Source organism: Somniosus microcephalus, chromosome 14 (assembly GCF_052327205.1).
Source record: "Somniosus microcephalus isolate GS21.2 chromosome 14, FLI_Smic_1.0, whole genome shotgun sequence".
Taxonomy (NCBI): domain Eukaryota; kingdom Metazoa; phylum Chordata; class Chondrichthyes; order Squaliformes; family Somniosidae; genus Somniosus; species Somniosus microcephalus.
Genome location: NC_141000.1, coordinates 3161349 through 3187832, shown reverse-complemented (window position 1 = coordinate 3187832; position 26484 = coordinate 3161349). Strand labels below are relative to the sequence as shown.

Below are 26484 nucleotides of genomic sequence, written 5' to 3'. Positions count from 1 at the left end.
CTCATCTTGTTGAAATGTCTCAAAGCTTCACATGATGAATTCTTTTTGAAATGCAGTGACTATTCCTAGGCAAATGCACCCGTTACCATGCGCCAGCAACATCTCCCAAACAACACTTAGATAAATGACGAGTTAATCTGTTTTTAGCAGGGTTGGTTAAGGGACGACTATCGGCCGGGACACTGGGGGTACTCCTTGCTCTTCTTCAAATAGTGCCATAGTGTCCACCTACACAGGCAGCTGAGCCTTTGGTCTAAGATCTCATCTGCAAGAATTATCTGCATCTCGATTATGTACTCAGAACCTGGTGTGGGACAATTGTGTCAATAAAGATGATCAGCAGCTATTAGTGCCCCCGCAGCCGAAATTGAGTGGTAGTGCCCCAAGAGGGAAGCGAGTGCTACTGGAAGCACCCCGCTTCCCTCTTGGGGCGCTGCGAGGGAATATCGTGGCGCCACAGTATTGCAGGCCTTCCTCTCCCTCTTAAGGGGAGGGGCCTTGCGCAGCACGACCCGAGGTCCAGCTGGACCACCATGATCGAATTGCCAGCAAAAGAGCCCGACACTCGAGAAGTGCCGGGCTCATGGAGCACAGCCGGCTCTCTGTGGCGGGGGGGGGGGGGTGCTCAGGAGGCTGGAGACTGCAGCGGAGGCAGGTGCCAGCAACAAAAATGGCTGCCCGGCACCTCGCCATTAAATAGCACTGCTCCGGCCGCAGGTAGGCCCCCCTGACCACGTCTGACATAGCGTCCAGTGGTAAGTCAGGGGGCGCTACTGAAGATTGCGGCCGGGGCGTTGTGCACGGCGACGACGTCAGCCGGCAGCGCAGCACCACGGAGCGCTACGGTTACCGCCACCACTAACCTCCCGCTAAATTTCATGGGAGGCGTTGGAGGTGTCGCGCCCGGGCGCAAGTTGCTTTGTGCCCCGTTAGCGCCCTTTTAGGGCACTAACGGGAGGCGCAAAGCAACCGAATTTTTCTTGCAGTGTACTGGAGTAAGTGCTGCTCATTGGCCATTATTAGGACTGTGCTTGGAAGAACCTAGTTGGTGAATAACATGTCTCTATGGAAACAAATGTTATCAGCTGTATGGAAATGAAGTGATTTTTGGCTCTTGTGAATGGCAGGTTGACATCATAGGTCTAGAAATATGGCAAATAGTCACATCAGTTCCAAACACTATATTCGCAAAGCAAATTTTCAACAAGATTTTGAAGCTCAATTGTTACAGCAGGCCATAAAGCCTGTACTTAGAAGATGCAAATATTATTCAAATATCCCAGTCATAAGGTGCAGAAAAACAAGCTTTGCAAAAGTAAGTATCGGAATCACAAGATAAATACAAATGAGGAAACACATTCCACCCATTTTAGCTCATCATCCAGCAGAAAATGACAGACCCCACAATGATCCAAGTGTCTTTTAAACGCCTCCAGTACCCGACCCAGGGTCAATCCCAGGCTTTTATCACTGCTAATATTTCCACACAGATTGTGTCACATTTTTAATCATTCAGTGGCATACTTGCAGGACCTTAGTCTTTTTGAGTAAATAAATGACAACATTAGGGTGGATCTAATGAATTAATGTTCCTGCTACAGGGTTTGCACACCATGAGGACATATCAAAAATTCAGGAGCACGAGCCAGTGCACTACATTATGACAGATAAGGAAATAGAGTTAATTAGAGTCAAAATAGATACAGAAAGAAAAATAAAGAGATGGAAAGGAAGATTAGATTAATAAAGAGAAAAAAGGGGGACTAATCTCTAAGAACAATTTACTACCTGCTGGAATGATACTCCAGTTTAAGTTGCTCCCTTTCTGGGCCAGAGAGGTTGAGTGGCATTGCAGGAACATAAATCTTATTAAAAGTGTCCTTACATCATTAAGTAGCAGCCCTAACTTTCTACGGCGCAAATGCTCCAATTTCTTGAAACACACGGGGAGGTTGATGGCGAGCACCCGTTTTTGAGAGGCTAGCAATTCATGCAGACTCGCAACCCACAACGTAGCTCTTCCTCGTCACAAATTGCTAGGTTATTTACACATTAATAACACGGTGTGCATTAACTCGCTGTTATTTTCCTAGCAAATTCTGGGCCATGCTGTTTTTAAATAAGGGGCACTATCTCCTTTAGGTACACACTTATTATTCATAAAACCAGATCATTGCCCCTCTACTTAATGGAATGCATGGTATCTGTACCAGTACTTCAATATCAAAAATAAACAGAAACACAATAAAAGATCTCCATGTCCTGTCAATAGTTCCTTCAACAAGATCTTAAGTCACCAGCCTAAATAGGGGACAGTCCAATCCTTATTATTACAAGTCTCTATTTCAATTGTGCTGCTATTGATGACAAGTTTAAAATAACCCTGGCTCCCCGTGCTCACCACTGCACTCCGATGTCCAGGTCCCAAAGTTTTCAACAGTCACTCATAAATTTTACAGGGCAATGCAAGTTAAAACTACAAACAACCTAGTAGAATTTTGTTATTTACCCAACTCTTCAGTGGTGCTGCAAGTTGCCAGGCAACTCATTCCTTCTTACCATACAAGGGTAATTAATGATTTCCCAATGTCTACAGAATCAATCTCAAGCATTCTCGTAAAGCTGAAACTGCCATTCATTCTGTTTAAAAATAAAGAACCTCAACTACAAGAGCAGTGAATACAGCGCTGCCTGAAGGAAGGCTCTTTGTGCACAGGCTTCCTTCCTGTCTTATAATAATCAATCTAAATTTAAACACAGACCTTATGCTGAGGAACTTAGAGAAGATGACAACTCTGCATCGCGGGATTCTTCACGACCAGCAGCCTGTGACAATGGCTGCAACCTACACACAGGCAGTGCAGCTTCTACATATCAAGCAGTCTGCCATGCCAAGCAAAGTAGTCCGTGCTTCCCTATTTGAATGTGGATCCAGCACAGGCGCTATGTTACCCACTCTCGGAGGACTATTTCATTGCTTTCTGCAGTCACGCCAGCTCTCTGCACAGGATTAAGAAAGAACTTGCATTTCTCTAGCGCCTTTCATACCTCAGGATGCCCCAAAATGCTTTACAGCCAATGAAGTACTTTTGAAGTGTAGTCACTGTTGTAATGTAGGAAACACCACAGCCAATTTGTGCACAGCAAGGTCCCACAAACAGCAATGCGATCATGACCAGATAATCTGTTTTAGTGATGTTGGTTTGAGGGATAAATGTTGGCCCAGAACACCAGGGAGAACTCCCCTACTGTTCGAATAGTGCCATGGGATCTTTTACACCCACTTGAGGACAGATGGAGCCTCGGTTTAACATCTCACCTGAAATAGACATTTAATATTTTTACAGCTATCAGTTGATTTGCTGAGCATGCCTCTTCCAAAAGATGGGATTTAATTCATCCAGAGCCTAGCATTAGAAGTCTGTAATAGATGATAAGGCTGAGAAAGATCCTGAGCTTAAAAATGGCAATTAATTATTTTGAATTAATGTGCTTATCACACAGGGGATGCTAGCAATGGGAATGGGACATTTCCACATTTCAGGCATCCAGTGCTATTAACTTAGGGACTGAGCAGCCGGTTGCAAAGTAAAGCTTCAGCTATGGGCCTGCTATGTGCCTCAACTCCCCCCCCTGGAGCATGTCCTACTGTACCACTTCATACACCGGTCATCAGGCTGGCAGAATGATGGGTTTTTTGTTGTGGTCATATGCCCATTAGAAGCTGGGTGGAGACTGCCCAAACTCAATTTGCACAGGACTCTAATCGATATTTGAGATAATGGGAATTGGTATGAAGCACAAACATGTAAAAGTTACGGTGGACTTCACAGAATATCAACTCAATCCGTGCAGAGTGACTCAATGAATATTTGCTGCTGTTGCATGATTGAATACAAAGCTGTAAGGAATGTGACTAAGATATAATGTTGAGCAATAGATCAACAATGTACATTTCTACAGCACTCCTTATGTACAGTTACACATCTATGAGCACCTTATAGGATGATGGGTAGCGAGAGGACAGTGAGCAATAGGGAGAAAGGGGCAAGCACAGAGGGGCAAAAGCACTGTAACAATGAAAGATCTTAAGGCGGCTTGAAGGAAGTGACAAGGGGGATCTGCTGAGGGAGGAGGGCCTTCCTGATGGCAGTGCACAGTGGCTGAGGAGGTGGCCTTTAATGGTGGAATAAGCAATGACAAATGGCCAGGCTCAGAGAAGCAGAGGGTACCTGCAGGCGCACACAGTTCGAGGAGATTTCAAAGAAAGGGAGGGGCAAGGCTATAGATGAATTTGAAGATAAGGACGAGGATCTTGAAGTTAATTTTTAAGGGCCAGTAAGGAGGACCTGTTTCCCAGCAACGGGAAAAGAAATCTGCAACCACTACAAAGAAGGCATGGCTGGAGATGGCCCAAGAAGTAAGCAGCAGGAGTGTCATAATGAGGACATTAAAACGCTTCCTGAACTGTATCAATGACCTAACCAGGTCAGGAAAGGGGAGCAAAGTTGCAGATTCACCTACATCCTGTAGTGCAACCCCCGCCCACCCCCACACACCCCCCCGCCAATTCTCAAGCGTACTCCATTCACATCACTCCTCACACCCACTTAAGTTTCAGCAGCACCCATTGTTCCATTTCAATGCACATCTTGACCTCCACCATCCACCACTGCCACACACCCCAACCCTCATGTAATCTGATACCACCTCAGTCAGCGCCCCTGATTTTTAGCATAAGTCTTAGGATTATAAAGGATATACGGCACATAAACAGGCCATTCAGCCCAACCAGTCCATGCCGGTGTTTAAAAAAATTATTATTCATTTTTGTGGGATGTGGGCATCGCTGGCAAGGCCGGCATTTATTGCCCATCCCCAATTGCCCTCGAGAAGGTGGTGGTGAGCCGCCTACTTGAACCGCTGCAGTCCGTGTGGTGAAGGTACTCCCACAGTGCTGTTAGGGAGGGAGTTCCAGGATTTTGACCCAGCGACGATGAGCGATCGGCGATATACTTCTAAGTCAGGATGATGTGCAACTTAAGAGGGGAAATTGGAGGTGGTGGTGTTCCCAGGCGCCTGCTGCCCTTGTCCTTCTAGGTGGAAGAGGTCGTGGGTTTGGGAGGGGCTGTCGAAGAAGCCTTGGCGAGTTGCTGCAGTGCATCTTGTAGACGGTGGTGGAGGGAGTGAATGTTTAAGGTGGTAGAGGGAGTGTCAATCAAGCGGGCTGCTTTGTCCTGGATGGTGTCAAGCTTCTTGAGTGTTGTTGGAGCTGCACTCATCCAGGCAAGTAGAGAGTATTCCATCACACTCCTTACTTGTGCCTTGTAGATGGTAGAAAGGCTTTGGGGAGTCAGGAGGTGAGACACTCGCCGCAGAATACCCAGCCTCTGACCTGCTCTTGTTGCCACAGTATTTATGTGGCTGGTCCAGTTAAGTTTCTAGTCAGTGGTGACCCCCAGGATGTTGACGGTGGGGGATTCGGCGATGGTAATGCCATTGAATATCATGGGGCGGTGCTTAGACTCTCGCTTGTTGGAGATAGTCATTGCCTGGCACTTCTGTGACGCGAATATTACCTGCCACTTATCAGTCCAAGCCTGAACGTTGTCAAGGTCTTGTTGCATGCGGGCATGGACTGCTTCATTATCTGAGGAGTTGTGAATGGCACTGAACACTGTGCAGTCAGCAGCGAACATCCCCATTTCTGACCTTCTGTTGGAGGGAAGGTCATTGATGAAGCAGTTGAAGATGGTTGGGCCAAGGACACTGCCCTGAGGAATTTCTGCAGCGATGTCCTGGGGCTGTGACGATTGACCTTCAATCACCACAACCATCTTAATTTCTGCTAGGTATGACTCCAGCCAGTGGAACATTTTCCCCCTGATTCCCATTGACTTCAGTTTTACTTGGGCTCCTTGATGCCACACTTGGTCAAATGCTGCCTTGATGTCAAGGGCAGTCACTCTCACCTCACCTCTGGAATTCAGCTCCTTTGTCCATGTTTGGACCAAGGCTGTAATGAGGTCGGGAGCCGAGTGGTCTTGGCGGAACCCAGTATCAGTGAGCAGGCTATTGGTGAGTAAGTGCCGCTTGATAGCACTGTCGATGACACCTTCCATCACTTTGCTGATGATTGAGAGTAGACTGATGGGGCAGTAATTGGCTGGGTTAGATTTGTCCCGCTTTTTGTGGACAGGATATACCTGGGCAGTTTTCCACATCGTCAGGTAGATGCCAGTGTTGTAGCTGTACTGGAACAGCTTGGCTAGAGCCACGGCTAGTTCTGGAGCGCAAGTCTTCAGCACGATAGCCGGGATGCTGTCAGGACCCAAAGCCTTTGCTGTATCCAGTGCGCTCAGCCATTTCTTGTTATCAGGTGGAGTGAATCGAATATGCTCCACTCGAGTCTCCTCCCATCTTTCCTCATCTAAATCTATCAGCGTAACCCTGTATTCCTTTCTCCCTCATATGCTTGTCTAGCCTCCCCTTAAATGCATCTATACTATTCGCTTCAACCACTCCCTGTGGTAGCGAGTTCCACATTCTCACCATTCTTTGGGTAAAGAAGTTTCTTCTGAATTCCCTATTGGATTTCTTGGTGACTATCTTATATTGATGGCCTCTAGTTTTGCTCTTCCCCACAAGTGGAAACATTCTCTCTGTATCCACTCTATCAAAACCTTTCATAATTTTAAAGACCTCTATTAGATCACCCCTCAGCCTTCTTTTTTCAAGAAAAGAGACCCAGCCTGTTCATCCTTTCCTGATATGTATACCCTCGCATTTCTGGTATCATCCTTGTAAATCTTCTCTGCACCCTCTCCAGTGCCTCGATATCCTTTTTATAACATGGCGACCAGAACTGTACACAGCACTCCAAGTGTGGTCTAACCAAGGTTCGATACAGGTTTAGCATAACTTCCCTACTTTTCAATTCTATCCCTCTAGAAATAAACCCTAGTGCTTTGTTTGTTTTTTTATGGCCTTGCTAACCTGTGTCGCAACTTTTAGTGATTTGTGTATTTGTACTCCGAGATCCCTTGTTCCTCTACCCCACCCAGACTCGCACCCTCCAAGTGATAAGTGACCTCCCTATTCTTCCTACCAAAATGTAATACCTCACATTTATTTGTGTTGAATTTCATTTGCCAATTATTTGCCCATTCTACAAGTTTATTAATGTCCTCCTGTAATTTGTTGCAGTTCTCCTCAGTATTGACTATCCCCCACAATTTGGTATCATCCACAAATTTAGGAATTGTGTTTTTGATTCCAAAGTCTAAATCATTAATATAAATTGTGAACAACAGTGGTCCCAGCACCGATCCTTGTGGAACACCACTACCCACCTTCTGCCACTGTGAATAGCTACCCTTTACTCCCACTCACTGCTTTCTGTCTTGAAGCCAGCTCGTTATCCATTCTGCTACTTGTCCCCTGACTCCGCTTTCTCTGATCTTGTTCATCATTGTATTATGGGGTACCTTATCGAAGGGCTTTTGCAAATCTAGATAAATTACATCTACTGCATTACCATTGTCGACTTTTTCTGTTACCTCTTCAAAAATTCAATAAGGTTGGTCAAGCAAGACTTTCCCTTTTGAAATTCATGCTGACTATTCATTATTATACTTTTTGTTTCTAGATGTTCTTCTATTTTCTCCTTTAGTAGGGATTCCATTATTTTTCCTACCACCGACGTTAAGCTGACTGGTCTATAATTCCCTGGACATGTTCTATCCCCCTTCTTAAATATAGGTATGTTAGCTATCCGCCAGTCCTCTGGCACTACACCTTTTTCCAACGAATTATTAAATATGTGTAGTAATGCCTCTGCTATCTCTTCCCTAGATTCTTTTAAAATGTGTGGTTGCAATCCATTCGGACCAAGGGTTTTATCCTCTGAGTTTGATTAGTTTATTTAATATATCCCCTTTTTAATTTTAAAAGCACTTATCTCATTACTAATCTCATCATCCAATGTCATGTCCACCTGTTCTATCTCTCTGGTAAATACTGAAGCAAAATAATTATTTAATATTTTTGCCATCTCTCTATCGTTACCTGTGGTATTATCCTGTCTATCCCTTAATGGCCCTATTCCCATCTCAACCTTCCTTTTTTTAATTGATGTGCCTGTAAAATATTTTACTATTTTATGTTCCTTGATAATTTAATTTCATAGTTCCTCTTTGCCTTCCTAATTGTTTTTTTTTTTTACTTCTCTCCTAATCCCTTCGTATTCTCTCTTATCATGCACTCCTCTGCAGTCTATCTACTTAATGTATGTCTCTTTCCTTACCCTCAATTGTTCCCTTATGTCTTTATTCATCCATGGAGTCTCATTAGTGTTTAGTTTCTTCTTTCCTTTTAGCAGCATATATTTTTCCTACACTCTGTTGAACACCATTTTAAATGTTTCCCATTGTCGTTCTACATCGTTGTTTGCAAATATTGTTGCCCATTTTATCTTCCCAAGTTCTATTCTCAGCCCCTCAAAATCAGCTTTTCTCCAATCTATTAATCTCGTTTTTATCATACTTATGTCCTTCTCGATTATAATATTAAAGCGTATTATATTATAGTCACTATTGCCTATATGTTCCCCTACTTTTACTTCTCTTATCTGCTCTGGCTCATTCCCCATTACTCATTACTAGATCCAATAGCGAATCCTCCCTTGTTGGGCTTTTTACATATTGGGTTAGAAAGGAGTCCTGTAGACATTGTAGGAACTCCATTCCCTTATCCCCTTTACCTACCTCTTCTGTCCAATTAATATCAGGTAGTTGAAATCCTCCATGATTATTATTCTGTTTTTAACTCATTTCCCTAATTTGTCTGCATATTTCTTCCTCCACCTCCCTTCCACTATTAGGTGGTCTGTAGACTACGCCTATTAGTGTGATTGATCCTTTATTATCTTTTATCGCTATCCGTATGGATTCTATTTTTGTCTTGCTGATAATGGCAGTAGAAATAAGTGACGCAGTTATGTTATCCCTAATAAGTACAGCTACTCCACCTCCCCCTTTTCCCTCTCTATCTGTTTAATGGCACTGTCAAAACGCTCCTCAAATGCATGCCAGTGCCACTCGTTCATGATGCATCTGCCTAATTGTCACCCTTACTGAATACACTGCATCCATCGGATGCACACATGCCTTACAGCCGCTCATTAGTCTGTCGTGCCATCCTTGCAGGACAGGAGCCCACAGAATACAAAGCAGAGGGCAAGGTCCAGAGGCACACTCCTACCAATCAGAGCTGAACAGAATGGAAGAGGAGGCATTGGAGATAAGCAACATCTCTGCCTCCTTCAGCATCAGAGATGGCAAGATTGGTAGTATATTGCTACAGAGTGATAGAATGAATCTCTCAGACCCACATCTCTTACAAGACTAAGTCATCTTGAGTTGACTTCAGCATTTAATCAAATATAATCAACATTTTTACATTCTCAAGTCTTCTCTCTTCCAAGGGCCATCACACGAAGAGCAGCAGCCCCTGCCATTTGCTGACAAGGATTCCTCAGAGAAGCTCATTCCTGCGGAGGGTCCACCATCACAGGACACATGGTTACCAAGCACCAGTGAAGATACGAGCACTTTGGTGGGTCCTCTTAGACAGTTGGTGGGATGTCACCAGGTGAATCACACTTCACAAATGAGCATGAGCAGAGAGTGGTGGTAGGGACAGCTGTTGCGAGTCAGCGTTGGAGGGCACAGTCCTCTCCAAGCTCTGCTCAGCTGGACACACATGCGGAACCCGGGGGCCATCAATGAAAAGGAAAATGATAAGAGGGTCAGCAGAAAATGTGCTAGGTACTGATTGTTGACGGTGTGCCTTGCAGGACAATGTCCCAGAGGATGGAGGAGTAAAGCTCAAACATTTCTGGAGTGATGGCACAGTTCCTTGTAAGACACAATCTTCCATTGAGAGAGTGGCCTCCTCTGTGGAACTTGAATCGCGGTGCATTATTGAATTCCTGCAGGTCCTGATGGCGGCCTTGCAAACTCAATGTCAACGTGTCTACTGCCTTACACAGGCTCACAGATTAGACGTGGGCTTCCAAGATGTCACTGATCTCCTCCAAGCTGTTCTCCCGCAGAGAGGCAGGAGTGATGTGCCACTGACCCAGGAGAGAATGGTGATAAAGGAGATGAAAGTGCGAACTCCTCTCAAAACGTTTGCACGTCTCACTCGTCAAACAGTACCCGACATGCTGCCTCCTCTCCCATTGGCCCAGTCTGCTCCTGTGCACTAAAACAAATGCCTCAAAAAGCCAGGGAAAGGACACCCAGGGTCTCGCACGCAGCACTCCAGCTTTGTGTATGGAGTCAAAAGTGGAAGAGAGTTCCTCTACCCACAGGGGACCAGGAGGCCCTCCAGAAAGAATGCGGGACCAGATCGCCGAGGCACTCACCGCCAGCAGTGTCGCCCCCCCAGGACCTAGCTCCAGTGCCCAAAGAAATTTTATGACCTCAGACCAGCAGTCAAGTAAATGCATCTTCAAAAGCCGTCTCCTACCAACTGCACCACTAGCCCCACACACAGCTCCATGCACAACCCCCCCTTCCCCACTCCATCACTCACCTACCAACAATCTCTACCAGACACGAGGCACACCTCACATTCCTAGCCTCACCTCAACCCCTTGGAGGAGACGGAGCTGGCCATTCTTGGCAGTGGCATGGCTGATCCCTTGGCCAGCAGTGGGGCTGAAAGAATACAAGATGTTGGTATCTTCATAAGTTATCCTCCTTCTGACATCCCACAATCTCTTCTGATGTACAAGCTGCACATGGTGAAAGCATGCAGCTCTTGCTTTCCTGCCCTCCCCTCACCACAACCCTACCCTTGTGCCTTCCTCGTGTCAGAAACCCAAGAAATACAGCCTGCCCAGCCAGTGGTTGACCAAGAAGATGGAGAGGAGAATGAAGAAGAAACACAATCACTCGATTTGACACTCCCAGCTACCAGCTCTCAAGGTCATCTGCAGTGTCCCCCACTGAAAGTCAGCAGCCTTCCACCAGCCATGCTGCAGCCACTGGGGTAGCACTGCGTGACATCACTAGGATAGGCAAAGGCAGTCACTAAGGGAATGCACAAGGGTGACTGGTTGATTTGTTGATGTCATATTGGAGGCATATATGGATAAAGTTGGATTGGAAAGTTTGCTTTGTGGTGGCTTTTAGTTCAGCATTGTGGCCAAGAGGACGCTGTGATGGTCAGTAACAGAGGGAAGGTAAGATGTGGGACAAATGTTGAAAGGGGAATTGGGGTTGTGGTCACTGGTACCACAGGCAGATGATTCGATCCCAGACAGAAAGTGGCTGTCTGAGTTGGTTTCTTCCTCTTCTCTCTGCGAGCAGCTTGTCTCCTTTGCTGCCTCTGCTTCATCTCCATGTGCCCCACAGGACTGTGCGCAAGTGGTCTTCTGAGAGGTAAAATATTACAGATGCTGGAAATCTGAAATAAAAGCAGAAAATGCTGCAAATACTCAGGTCAGGCAGCATCTCTATCTGAAACGTTAACTGTTTCTCTCTCCACAGATGCTGCCTGATCTGTTGAGTACTTCCATAATTTTCTGTCTTCTCAGAGGCCTTCCTTTTCCATCCAAAGCCTTGCAAGCGTCCAACACTTCCTGCACACTAACAACTTTTTTAATGTATTGCACCAAGCCACTACTTCAATAAAATACTAAAAAAGTGTCCAAAAGCTGAAATCCAAACTTACCTGAAAAATGTGTGTCCCTTTAAGAAGCACTGACCGCGTCTCTGCAGTGCTGCTACATGCATATTCTTTCGTGCATGGTTTGGAGGGAGTTATGGCATGCGGTGACGTCGTAAATAGCAGTCGTGCGTCAAATCAGGCATTGCGCGCTGATTGACGTCACGATCTGCTCATTTGAATTTGAGGGGCTAACGCTAGCAGCAGCAGCGCAATTGACGTCACCAAAATGGCAGTCGCCCTGTCCCGTGTCGGAAGCAAGGCAGCTGCCATTTATTTCAGAAATATGGCGCTAAGTCAGCGGTAAGGTAGGAAATTTCTAGGTCATACAGGAAACTCTCTTTTAACTGGCAAAATTCAGGAGTAGGTTCAGGTGAGTTTTACTATATATTAGTGGCCGTGTAACCGGGGTTCCTGGATCTGTGGCCGTGTAACCGGGGTTCCTGCACCTCTGGCCATGCAACAGGGACTCCTGGATCTGTGGCCGTGTAACCGGGGTTCCTGCACCTGTGGCCATGCAACAGGGACTCCTGGATCTGTGGTCGTGTAACCGGGGTTCCTGCACCTGTGGCCGTGTAACCGGGGTTCCTGCACCTCTGGTCATGCAACAGGGACTCCTGGATCTGTGGTCGTGTAACCGGGGTTCCTGCACCTCTGGCCATGCAACAGGGACCCCTGGATCTGTGGTCGTGTAACCGGGGTTCCTGCACCTGTGGCCATGCAACAGGGGCTCCTGGATCTGTGGTCGTGTAACCGGGGTTCCTGCACCTGTGGCCGTGTAACCGGGGTTCCTGCACCTCTGGCCATGCAACAGGGACTCCTGGATCTGTGGTCGTGTAACCGGGGTTCCTGCACCTGTGGCCGTGTACGGGGCTCTCGTACCTTGGTAAGTATACCTCTCTAATCCGGACTTTTTGATCAACCAGCACCACGCCGGTCCCGTCGGTGCCGGATAAAAAAGAGTTTGCTGTAGTGTCTGTATATGGGAGAGATACTAAACTGGAAAGAATTATCCCATCTAAATTCTGTCAATTTCAATTATGCCTGACCGTATCAAATACTACATTCAATTAGAACAGACTGTCTCAGTGACTACTTATAACTACAACTAATTGTCTCGTGTAGTACTTCTGGTTATATCTGACTGTACCAGTTGCCACTTCCAATTTGAGCAAACTTTCCCAGATACTCTTATCAATTATAACTGAATGCCCTTGGTATTATTTTTGATTATAATTAACTCTCCAAGGTACTACTTTGTTAAAAAAGACTTTCACAGGAGCTGCTTTTAATCATGATTGACTGCCCCAGCTAGTAATTGAATGATATCTGCCTGTTCCTCGTACTACTGTTATAGCTCACTGTACCAGCAACTATGTTCAATTATAGGGGATTATTCAGATGCTACATTTAATCACAGTTGTCTGTAATACAGTAAGAACTGGAACCAACTACCCTAGGTAGTACTTTCAATTCTATCTGACTGTCACAGTTAGCTCACTCTCCCAGCCAATACTTTCAATTACATCTGTCCCAGGTACAACCTTCAATTAAAGAACAAACAAACCTGCATTTATATGATGCCTTTCACTTCCTCCAGAAGTCCCAAAGCACTTCACAGCCAACTAAATACTTTTAAAGTGCAGTCACTGTTGTTTTATAAGCAATGTTCCACGAACAGCAATGGGAGGAATAACAAGTTCATCTGTTTTCGGTGGCATTGGTTAAGAGTTATACGTTAGCCAGGAGAACTCCCCTCCTCCTCTTCAAACAGAGCAATAGGATCTTTTATGTCTCTGAGGCCAGACAAGGCCTCGGTTTAACGTCTCAACAAAGACAGCACCTCCAACTTTCCGCCTGTCCCAGGTATTAACCTGGTATTACAATATAAATATAGTAAATAATGAGAAACTGGTGTCAACCTGTATTTCATGCTTGTGTCTCTGGAATGAGGCTTGACCCCACAACCTTCTGACTCCGAGGCAAGGCTGACTGTCCCAGCTACTGCTTGCAATTATACTTTACTATCCCAAGTACTTTTAAAATATCTGACTGTCCCAGGTACTCCTGCCATTTGTAGCTGACTGTCCCAGGTAGCATTATTATTTCCATCTGACTATCCCAGGTACTCCATTCAATTATATCTGATTGTCCCAAGTATAACGTTGCATTACATCAGGCTATCCTAGGGACGACTTCAACTTGGGTATTGTTTCAACTACGCCCAATTCACTGATAATCCACTTCCACATGTACTATACAACTGCCAGTTATATCAGACACCCAGATTCAATTTTCAATTATATCCCAGGTACTGCTTGCAACAATGACAAAGCAATAATGGATAACGACAATCAATTATTCATGATAATATTAGGTATTACTTCGTTATATCCAAGTGTCCCAGGTACCACTTAATTATAACTTTCTTATACAACTTTCAGTTATACCCAAGTGTCCCAGGTAATACTTTCCGTTATACTCGCCTGTCCCAGGTATTAACCTGGTGTTACATAGAAATACAGTAAATAATGAGAAACGGTTTCCAATGGCTGAAGGTTCAATAATGAGGGGGCACAGATTTAAGATGATTGGCAAAAGAACAAGAGGCGACATGAGGAAAAATCTTTTTATGCAACGAGTGATTAGGATTTGGAATGGACTGCCTGGTGAAAACAGATTCGTTAGTAGCTTTCAAAAGGGAATTGAAGGAGAAAAATTGCAGGATTATGGGGAAAGAGTGGGAATAACTGGATTGCTCTTCGAAAGAGCCGGTGCAGACTTGATGGGCTAAATGGCTTCCTTCTGTGCTAAACGATTCTATGATTACTTTCGTTATACCCGACTGTCCCAGGTACTACTTTGTTATACCCGACTGTCCCAGGTACTACTTTGTTTTACCCGACTGTCCCAGGTACTACTTTGTTTTACCCGACTGTCCCAGGTACTACTTTGTTTTACCCGACTGTCCCAGGTACTACTTTGTTTTACCCGACTGTCCCAGGTACTACTTTGTTATACCCGACTGTCCCAGGTACTACTTTGTTTTACCCGACTGTCCCAGGTACTACTTTGTTTTACCCGACTGTCCCAGGTACTACTTTGTTATACCCGACTGTCCCAGGTACTACTTTGTTTTACCCGACTGTCCCAGGTACTACTTTGTTATACCCGACTGTCCCAGGTACTACTTTGTTTTACCCGACTGTCCCAGGTACTACTTTGTTATACCCGACTGTCCCAGGTACTACTTTGTTATACCCGACTGTCCCAGGTACTACTTTGTTTTACCCGACTGTCCCAGGTACTACTTTGTTTTACCCGACTGTCCCAGGTACTACTTTGTTATACCCGACTGTCCCAGGTACTACTTTGTTTTACCCGACTGTCCCAGGTACTACTTTGTTATACCCGACTGTCCCAGGTACTACTTTGTTATACCCGACTGTCCCAGGTACTACTTTGTTTTACCCGACTGTCCCAGGTACTACTTTGTTTTACCCGACTGTCCCAGGTACTACTTTGTTTTACCCGACTGTCCCAGGTACTACTTTGTTTTACCCGACTGTCCCAGGTACTACTTTGTTTTACCCGACTGTCCCGGGTACTACTTTGTTTTACCCGACTGTCCCAGGTACTACTTTGTTTTACCCGACTGTCCCAGGTACTACTTTGTTTTACCCGACGGTCCCAGGTACTACTTTGTTTTACCCGACTGTCCCGGGTACTACTTTCTTTTACCCGACTGTCCCAGGTACTACTTTGTTATACCCGACTGTCCCGGGTACTACTTTGTTTTACCCGACTGTCCCGGGTACTACTTTGTTTTACCCGACTGTCCCGGGTACTACTTTGTTTTACCCGACTGTCCCGAGTACTACTTTGTTATACCCGACTGTCCCAGGTACTACTTTGTTATACCCGACTGTCCCAGGTACTACTTTGTTTTACCCGACTGTCCCGGGTACTACTTTGTTATACCCGACTGTCCCGGGTACTACTTTGTTATACCCGACTGTCCCAGGTACTACTTTGTTTTACCCGACTGTCCCAGGTACTACTTTGTTATACCCGACTGTCCCAGGTACTACTTTGTTTTACCCGACTGTCCCGGGTACTACTTTGTTTTACCCGACTGTCCCGGGTACTACTTTGTTATACCCGACTGTCCCGGGTACTACTTTGTTATACCCGACTGTCCCGGGTACTACTTTGTTATACCCGACTGTCCCAGGTACTACTTTGTTATACCCGACTGTCCCAGGTACTACTTTGTTATACCCGACTGTCCCAGGTACTACTTTGTTTTACCCGACTGTCCCAGGTACTACTTTGTTATACCCGACTGTCCCAGGTACTACTTTGTTTTACCCGACTGTCCCAGGTACTACTTTGTTATACCCGACTGTCCCAGGTACTACTTTGTTTTACCCGACTGTCCCAGGTACTACTTTGTTATACCCGACTGTCCCAGGTACTACTTTGTTTTACCCGACTGTCCCAGGTACTACTTTGTTTTACCCGACTGTCCCAGGTACTACTTTGTTTTACCCGACTGTCCCAGGTACTACTTTGTTTTACCCGACTGTCCCAGGTACTACTTTGTTTTACCCGACTGTCCCAGGTACTACTTTGTTATACCCGACTGTCCCAGGTACTACTTTGTTATACCCGACTGTCCCAGGTACTACCTTGTTTTACCCGACTGTCCCAGGTACTACTTTGTTTTACCCGACTGTCCCAGGTACTACTTTGTTTTACCCGACTGTCCCAGGTACTACTTTGTTTTACCCGACTGTCCCAGGTACTACTTTGTTTTACCCGACTGTCCCAGGTACTACTTTGTTATACCCGACTGTCCCGGGTACTACTTTGTTATACCCGACTGTCCCAGGTACTACTTTGTTATACCCGACTGTCCCAGGTACTACTTTGTTATACCCGACTGTCCCAGGTACTACTTTGTTATACCCGACTGTCCCAGGTACTACTTTGTTATACCCGACTGTCCCAGGTACTACTTTGTTTTACCCGACTGTCCCGGGTACTACTTTGTTATACCCGACTGTCCCGGGTACTACTTTGTTATACCCGACTGTCCCAGGTACTACTTTGTTTTACCCGACTGTCCCAGGTACTACTTTGTTTTACCCGACTGTCCCAGGTACTACTTTGTTTTACCCGACTGTCCCAGGTACTACTTTGTTATACCCGACTGTCCCAGGTACTACTTTGTTTTACCCGACTGTCCCAGGTACTACTTTGTTTTACCCGACTGTCCCAGGTACTACTTTGTTTTACCCGACTGTCCCGGGTACTACTTTGTTTTACCTGACTGTCCCAGGTACTACTTTGTTTTACCCGACTGTCCCAGGTACTACTTTGTTTTACCCGACTGTCCCAGGTACTACTTTGTTATACTCGACTGTCCCAGGTACTACTTTGTTATACCCGACTGTCCCAGGTACTACTTTGTTATACCCGACTGTCCCAGGTACTACTTTGTTTTACCCGACTGTCCCAGGTACTACTTTGTTTTACCCGACTGTCCCAGGTACTACTTTGTTATACCCGACTGTCCCAGGTACTACTTTGTTATACCCGACTGTCCCAGGTACTACTTTGTTATACCCGACTGTCCCAGGTACTACTTTGTTATACCCGACTGTCCCAGGTACTACTTTGTTTTACCCGACTGTCCCAGGTACTACTTTGTTATACCCGACTGTCCCAGGTACTACTTTGTTATACCCGACTGTCCCAGGTACTACTTTGTTATACCCGACTGTCCCAGGTACTACTTTGTTATACCCGACTGTCCCAGGTACTACTTTGTTATACCCGACTGTCCCAGGTACTACTTTGTTTTACCCGACTGTCCCAGGTACTACTTTGTTTTACCCGACTGTCCCAGGTACTACTTTGTTTTACCCGACTGTCCCAGGTACTACTTTGTTTTACCCGACTGTCCCAGGTACTTTCAATTATATCAGAGTCTTAGTTACCACTTCCATCTGTGTACAAGGCCTTGTTCAGGCCACATCTAGAGTGCTGTGTCCAGTTTTGGTCCCCTCACATGGTAGGTGATAGAGGATCTGAAAAAGTTTCAGAGGAGGGCCACTAGATTGAATGCTAATTTAAGAGCGAGTCTTAAGTTACTAGGATAGGCTAAGTGCACAGGCTTTTTACTTTAGAAAAGTAGACACTGAGGAAATTTGACTGAGGTCTGTAATGAAAGGATTAGACTCAATTTATGTCAATTGGTTACTCAAGCAAGATAGGTAAGAGAGTTAAACAGCATAGAACTAGATTAGATGTCGAGAGGTGCTTCTTTTGCAAGGTATCTGTGCAATTGTGGGGTGGTGTGAGGTCATCCACTGTGGACCTAAGAAAAATCGATCAGAGTATTTTCTAAATGACAAGAACCTAAGAACTGTGGAGGAGCAGAGATTTAGGGGTCCATGTACAGAAATCACGAAAAGCTAGTGGACAGATACAAAAAATAATTTAAAAGGCTATTGAAATGTTAGCCTTCATCTCAAGGGAGCTGGAATACAAAGGGTTGGAAGTTGTGCTACAGGTATAAAAAGTTTGCGACAGACCACATCTGGAGTTCTGCATACAGTTGTGGGCACCGTACCTCCAGAAGGAGAATATTGGCCTTGGGGGGCAATGCAGATTTACCAGACTGATACCAGGGCTAAAAGGGTTCAATTATGAGGGCAGGTTACATAGACAAGACTTGGATTCCCTTGAGTATAGAAGATTAAGGGATGATACAATTGAGGTGTTTGAGATAATTAAAGGATTTGATAAGAGAGGTAGAGTAGTCGGAGAGGAATTTCCCAGAATTTTTTCTGGCATTAACTTTGGGTTTTTCCCTCTGTGTTTTTGCCTCTCCCGGGAGATTGCATGGCTGTGTGTAGGAGCGGGGAATGGGGATAATAGAATTACATAGAATTTACGTTACTGAAACAGGCCATTCAGCCCAAATGGTTTATGCTCTACACAAGCCTCTTCCCAACTTACTTCATCTAACCCGATCAACATATCCTTATCCATTTCTCCCTCATGTACTTATCCAACTTCCTTTTAAATGTCTCTGCTATTCACCTCAACCACTCCATGCAGTAGTCAGTTCCACATTCTCATCACTCGGAGTAAAGAATTTTCTCCCGAATTCCTTATTGGATATATTGGTGCCTAACCTGTATTATGGCCCCTAGTTTTGGACTCCCTCACTATATAAGAGTCTGCAAAGGGATATAGATAGACTAAGTGAGTGTGCAGTAATGGTCTCCTTATTTTAGAGAGGATGTAAATGCGTTGGAAGCAGTTCAGAGAAGGTTTACTAGACTAATACCTGGAATGGGCGGGTGTCTTATGAGGAAAGGTTGGACAGGCTAGGCTTGTATACGCTGGAGTTTAGAAGAGTAAGAGGTGACTTGATTGAAACATATAAGATTCTGAGGGGTGTGGACAGGGTGGATGTGGAGAGGATGTTTCCTCTTGTGGGAGAATCTAGAACTAGGGGTCACTGTTTAAAAATAAGGGGTCGCCCATTTAAGACAGAGATGAGGAGAAATTTTTTCCACAGAGGGTCGTGAGTCTTTGGAACTCTCTTCCTCAGAGGGCGGTGGAAGCAAAGTCTTTGAATATTTTTAAAGCACAGGTCGATAGATTCTTGGTAAGCAAGGGGGTGAAAAGCTATCAGGGGTAGGCGGGAATGTGGAGTAATCGGATCAGCCATGATCTTATTGAATGGCGGAGCAGGCTCAAAGGGCCGAGTGGCCTACTCCTGCTCCTAATTCGTATGTTCGTATGTATCCTTTCAAAATGCACCACCTCACACTTATCTGCACAGAAATTAATTTGCCATTTACACGCCCATTCTGCAAGTTTGATCGGGTGTAGACATTACACCATGTCAGGCTCAATGGATCAGCTGGTCTTTACCTGTCTCATAAGAACATAAAAAATAGGAGCAGGAGTCAGCCATTTGGCCCCTCGAGCCTGCTCCCCCATTCAATAAGATCATGGATGATCTGATCTTGGCCTCAACTCCATTCCCTGACCGCTCCCCATAACCCTCGACTCCCTTATCGTTCAAAAATCTGTCTATCTCCACCTTAAATATATTCAATGACCCAGCCTGCACAGCTCTCTTGGGTAGAGAATTCCACAAATTCACGACCCGAAGAAGTTCCTCCTCATCTCTGTTTTAAATGGGTGACCTTATTCTGAAACCTCGCCCCTAGTTCTAGATTCTCCCAAAATGGGAAACATCATCTCTGCATCTACCTTGTAAAGCCCCCTCAGCATCTTATATGTTTCAATAATTTTGCACTCCCTCTCCATTTAAATAATAATTTACTTTTTATTTTTCCTACCAAAGTGGATAACCTCACATTTTCCCACATTATACTCCATCTGTCAAATTTTTGCCCATTCACTTAGCCTATCTATATTCCTTTGTAGATTCTTTGTGTCCTCTTCACAACTTGCTTACCCACCTCTTTTTGTATCATCAGCAAATTTGGCTACATTACACTCGGTCCCTTCATCCAAGTCAAAATATAGATTGTAAATAGTTGAGGCCCCAGCACTGATCCTTGTGGCACCCCACTAGTTACAGTTTGCCAACTGGAAAATGACCCATTTATCCTGACTCTCTGTTTTCTGTCAGTTAGACAATCTTCTATCTATCTATGCTAATATATTATCCCCAACCCTGTGAGCTTTTATCTTGTGCAGTAACCTATTATGTGGCACCTTATCGAATGCCTTCTGGAAATCCAAATACACCACATCTACTGGTTCCCCTTTATCCACCCTGCTCATTACATCCTCAAAGAACTCCAGGAAATTTGTCAAACATGATTTCCCTTTCATAATTTATAAATCCCTTTATAAAACATTATAACACTTTACAAATCTTTATAATGCTTTATAAATCATTGACCATTAATAAAACATAACCCTTTTATAAATCATTATTATGACCAATAATAAAACATTATAAATCATTATCACCATTAATAAATCATTTCTATTCATTCTTGGGATGTGGGCATCGCTGGCAAAGCCAGCATTTATTGCCCATCCCTAATTGCCCTCGAGAAGGTGGTGGTGAGCTGCCTTCTTGAACCGCTGCAGTCCGTGTGGTGAAGGTACTCCCACAGTGCTGTTAGGGAGGGAGTTCCAGGATTTCGACCCAGCGACGATGAAGGAACGGCCGATATATTTCTTAGTCAGGATGGTGTGTGATTCGGAGGAGAACTTGGAGGTGATGGAGTTCCCATGCACCTGCTGCCCTTGTCCTGCTAGGTGCTAAGGTCGCGGGTTTGGGAGGTGCTGGCGAAGAAGCCTTGGCGAGTTGCTGCAGTGCATCTTGTAGATGGTACACACTGCAGCCACGGTATGACGGTGGTGGAGGGAGTGAATGTTTAAGATGTTCGATGGGGTGCCAATCAAGCGGGCTGCATTGTCCTGGATGGTGTCGAGCTTCTTGAGTGTTGTTGGAGCGGCACTCATCCAGGCAAGTGGGTGAGGATACAGGGTAGGACATTTAGGACTGAGATTTGGAGAAATTTCTTCACTCAGAGGGTGGTGAACCTGTGGAATTCACTACCACAGAAGGCTGTGGAGGCCAAGTAACTGAATATATTTAAGAAGGAGATAAATAGATTTCAAGACACAAAAGACATCAATGGGTATGGGGAGAGCGGGAATATGGTATTGAGATCAGCCATGATCATATTGAATGGCGGAGCAGGCTCGAAGGGCCTACTCCTGCTCCTATTTTTCTATGTTTCTATAAAACCATGCTGACTCTGCTTGACTGTATTATGATTTTCTAAATGTCCTGCTACCACTTCCTTAATAATGGACTCCAGCATTTTCCCAATGACAGATGTTAGGCTAACTGGTCTATCGTTTCCCGCTTTCTGTCTCCCTCCTTTCTTAAATAGGGGTGTTACATTTGCGATTGTCCAATCCGCTGGGACCTCTCCAGAGTCCAGGGAATTTTGGTAGATTGCAACCAATGCATCCACTATCTCTGCAGCCACTTATTTTAAGACCCTAAGATGCAGGCCATCAGGTCCAGGGGACTTGTCCCCCTTTAGTCCCATTATTTTACCGAGTACTACTTCTCCAGTAATTGAGATTGTTTTAAGTTCCCCCTTCCCTATAGCCCCTTGATTATCTATTATTGGGATGCTTTTAGTGTCTTCTACCATGAAGACCGATACAAAATATTTGTTCAAAGTCTCTGCCATTTCCCGGTTTCCCTTTTATTAATTCCCCAGTCTCATCCTCTAAGGGACCAACGTTTACTTTAGCCACTCTCTTCCTTTTTATATACTTGCAGAAGCTTTTACTGTCTGTTTTTATATTTCTTGCTAGTTTACTCTCATAATCTATCTTCTCTCTCTATTTTTTGAGTGTCTCTTTTTCATATGCATGTTTGTACATTCATAATTAGACCCGACTCTTCCTGGTAGCATTTTCAAAATTGAATCTGTTTTCTTCACAAAAGGATTTGGGAATGAGTTATGTTTAAGTGCTATGTTTAGGAACAAACAGGTATTTAAAAAAACACAGGCTGCAGGCATTGAAAATGTGGACTAAAGCCAGACAAGGCAGTTTGTGAAATGTTATAAGCTGATACAATGAGGGCAGATTGTCTTATCCCAGGCCCATTAAGCCAGGATGGCCCCAATTCATTTTGAGAAGCAAGTGTTTTATTTAAGTGCGCTTTCCGAGGCGGGTGGTGGGAGAAGAGGTAGCAAGTTTTACTGACAGGCCTACTAGTGAATCATTAAGACTATATTTTTAGGGATCATTTCTATACTTTGTAACTTGAGAAATGTGTTTGAAAGTGTCTGAATGTAGAAGAAGTCAGAGGGACAGCCCTCTCACTAGCTGGGAATCCAGAAAAAAGGACAAAGAGACAGTCACCCAGCTGGGTCTGGGAAGCAAGCCTGGCCGAGCAAGGGGAAACATGCCAATCTCAAGCCGAGGGCTAGTCAGGATCAGAAGCCAACCAGGAAAAAGTTAAGCTCGCCTGCTAATAGTGACAGAGTAGCATATTTTTATTATTAATCTTGTTGTTAAGGGTTCTGTAGTTAGTTGAATCAAGGCAAGATAAAATGATATCTGTTACCCTGTACATTCACTTGCTGTCTCTAAAACAAAGCAACTTAACTATTCATATCTGGCTTTCTTAATAAAGTATTTCAGACCACCTTCAGAAAAACTGGAAAGCACACATCAGAGCAAGTGCGAAAGATATGAACGACATCCAGTACAGATCCCAAGGGGATCCTATTTTTACACCCTCCCCCGGACTATGCATCATATCATTAGATATTGGGCATTACAGGCATGCTCCTGAACATAAGTCACTTGAACCATTTATGGGAGTGATTGGCACTGCTGTACCTGAGATTACATCTAAACCAGACCCAAAACTTGTAACACAGGAAATACTTTCAATTATAGCGCACTGCCCTAGATGCTACTTTCATGTTACAAGAGAGTCCCCTCCCAGATCTGATGTAATTGTCCGTAGTCAGACTCTAACGGGTCATGCCATCCGTCAACCATGGCTACAAAAAGTCAGGTAGTCCAAAGTCGGTATTAATTTCCTTATTATACAGGAAAACAGCTGGAATATGGTGGTGTAAGCCTTTAATATATACACCAACCCCAGAGCACATCACATCCTGAGCTCACCATGTGATACTTATATTATCCTCATTAAACTCGATATAAAAGTTAGAACTTTAGAAAAATTAATGCAATTTGTATATTTCATTAAGATAAATGCAATAGCTTTGATCTTTAGTTTGTATTCAGAAATGATTTTCTACTTTAAAAAAAAATACAGATGGAAGTGATTAGTCGCACTATTAGTGCTCTTTGGAATTGGCAGAAGTGATGAGCAGAGGAACAGATGCTGCGCCGGCGGGGCACACATGGGCTCTGCCCACGCCGGCGGGGGTACACACCGGCCCTGCCCACGCCGGTGGGGGCACACACGGGCCCTGCCCACGCCGGCGGGGGCACACATGGGCCCTGCCCACGCCGGCGGGGGCACACACGGGCCCTGCCCACACCGGCGGGGGCACACACAGGCCCTGCCCACACCGGCGGGGGCACACACGGGCCCTGCCCACACCGGCGGGGGCACACACGGGCCCTGCCCACACCGGCGGGGGCACACACAGGCCCTGCCCCCCCCCCGGTGGGGGCACACACTGGCCCTGCCCCCGCCGGCCGGGGCAGGATTGATAAAGTTATTACTTACTTTAAGTGGTTTTTGACTCCAGTTTTAGTGAGTGAACAGAACCGTCCCTCCACCAGACACAGTTAAACCTGTGATTACTGGCCTTTAAAGCACCATCAGTTCCTGCGATACTTAACACCAACAGTTATTCGATCTCTGTGTAACAAAGAGAGAAGCTGCCACTCCAAAACACACCTGTCATTTTCTTCAGTTGCAGCCACGTTTCAGTAATATTCTTACACAACAAGGAAACTGGGTTACTGTTCACTGTGGCAATATCACAAGGTAAACAGCCTGTCCAGGATTGTGGCTGCCCATCCCATCATTGAGCCTGTACACGGGCAGCAACAAGACCGATGTCTCACCCTCTACAACCCTCAGGAGGATATTGTACCAAGCACGGAGCAGCGTCCGGGTAGGTTCTCCCAGGGTCTGCCTGAATGTGGTGGGATCTCACACACAGCTGTGCGAGTCTGCTGGGATCTGTTAAAAGCCCGACCCTAACAATTAAACAAACTAAATATGCTCACAATTTCAAGACTTTAAGAATAATCTTAAGAAATAAAATAAACAGATAAAAGAAAGTGTGTGCCTTTTTGTCGATAGTTTAAAACCTCCCTAAGGGCCCCTTTTAGGGAGATTTAATGGAGCCCGTCAGGTGATACTGTTCTGCCCAAAGGGAATAAAAGCCGACGTGTCTTCCAATTGTGAATTCGAGTGCCTTCACCTTTTAGCAAGGTACGACCTGAAATCCAGTGCTAATACCTCAAAAGAAACTAAGCAGGCCAGTGGAATTCAAAAAAAAATTAGAAAATATTCAACACTCCTATCCATTTCCCTATGATCAGCCTGTACTTCTTAAATTCTTTTTAGATTGGGGTTAGAATAATCTTCAGACAGCATTTCTCACACCATCAAAAAACTATTTTAGTGTAAAATGAGAATTTTGCAAAATAACACATGCATCAAAATAATCATGCATCATACTGCAAACAACATGATAAAGGTATGGAACTGAACTTTATTCATTACCACAGCCTACATTTTCCTACAGTGCATCAGTTACCACACTTGAAAAGTATTACATTGGCTGTAACACACTTTGGGACCTCCTGAGGTTGTGAAAGGCACTGTATAAATGCAAGTTCATTTTCCTCCTTCTTTCTTTCATTATTCTTATGTTCATGCTGTAAACTGAACGACAGTGAGATTCATGGTGGATTTCAGTTCAGGAATGGCTTCTTGCAGCAGTGCAGTGATACAGCTGCTGCTCCCAGTAATACAGAGACTGCTCGAATCATACCATGGGGCAAGTATGAATTACATTGTTGGTGCTGGCATTTCTCCAATCTCTTGGAAAGGCCGAAACTGCTTGGGTGGTCTGCAGGGGGCAGGAAAGAGCACCAGAGTATTGAGTCTGCAGAGCTTAAATAAAACAAGGCCACCTCTGATAATAAGCCACTTTGCATTTGAGTGTCTGCCTTTGGAGGCAGTGTTTCTGGAGACATGGGCCAAAAGCAGCACTTTCCACTGAAGATCCTGCCACTGACAGCACAACCTGTGTCAGGTGGCCGCTGACTTCAGAGTTGTTGCTGAGAGCAAACCAGCGATGGGCCCCGCAGTGCCAGCACTTACACCAAGATTGCACTCACCTGAGGTCTCCTGCCTTGACCTAGTGTGCAGGGTCAGTGGGAGGGCACATTATTTAAATATGCATGGCATGTGCCTATGCCACTAGGGGCGCAACTGAGATGCCCGTCACCCCTGCAGACTGGAAAGCCCTGTGCCTGCTGTTATCTGGGGGTGAGGATTAAGATTGCACCTCGCCCCGCACCCTTGGAAAGACAAATCAATGTGGTTGAAAGGGGGCCAAAAAAAGCAATTGGAAAAACAAATAGCTTTATTGGGGGGGGCGGGGGGGGGGGGTGGCGCGCAGGCCACAACCCAGTCCCGGAGCCCCAAGGTTGGTCACACTCCCACAGATCCTGAACTCGTATGTCTCTTCCATCTCGCCATACCAGCCTCTGAGAACACCCAGCGTAGGGAGTCCCTGCCCCCTCCACATCATTGGTTTTGGTTTGGGCGGGCGGAGGCTGAGGAAACCTCAGGATGCAGTCCAAGACCCAGCGGCTCCTGGTGGAGTTTGCAACTATTTCAGCAAACAACCGGCACAGTTTCAGTTGGAGTCACAGCTAGAACTGAAAAATTTCAGCACATGAAGTCCCTTGTTGGGGTGAGGTTAGGCATCTCCCCACTTCCACGTCATCAGATGGCTATTTTGGTGCGCAAAACGCAAAGTAATAACCTGGGATTAAGAGAAGTTTAAAAAACACCACAGGCACTTACTGAACACAGGACAAGTTATCCGATTAACTACCATACTATTTTCTGATTTCTGTACCCAGCAGGAGACAAAGTAGGGATAATGGGCAGGTACTCCAATTGGCAGGATGTGA

General features: G+C 45.2%; 1 protein-coding gene and 1 pseudogene across 5 annotated transcripts in view; one reads left to right on the top strand and one right to left on the bottom strand.

The window, feature by feature from the left end:
* The window catches only part of mcf2la (mcf.2 cell line derived transforming sequence-like a), a 581983-nt gene that overhangs the window by 163473 nt on the left and 392026 nt on the right, over positions 1–26484 (bottom strand). The gene's annotated exons all lie outside the window — the stretch shown is intronic.
* Positions 22561–22648, top strand: LOC147107265 (small nucleolar RNA U3; annotated as a pseudogene).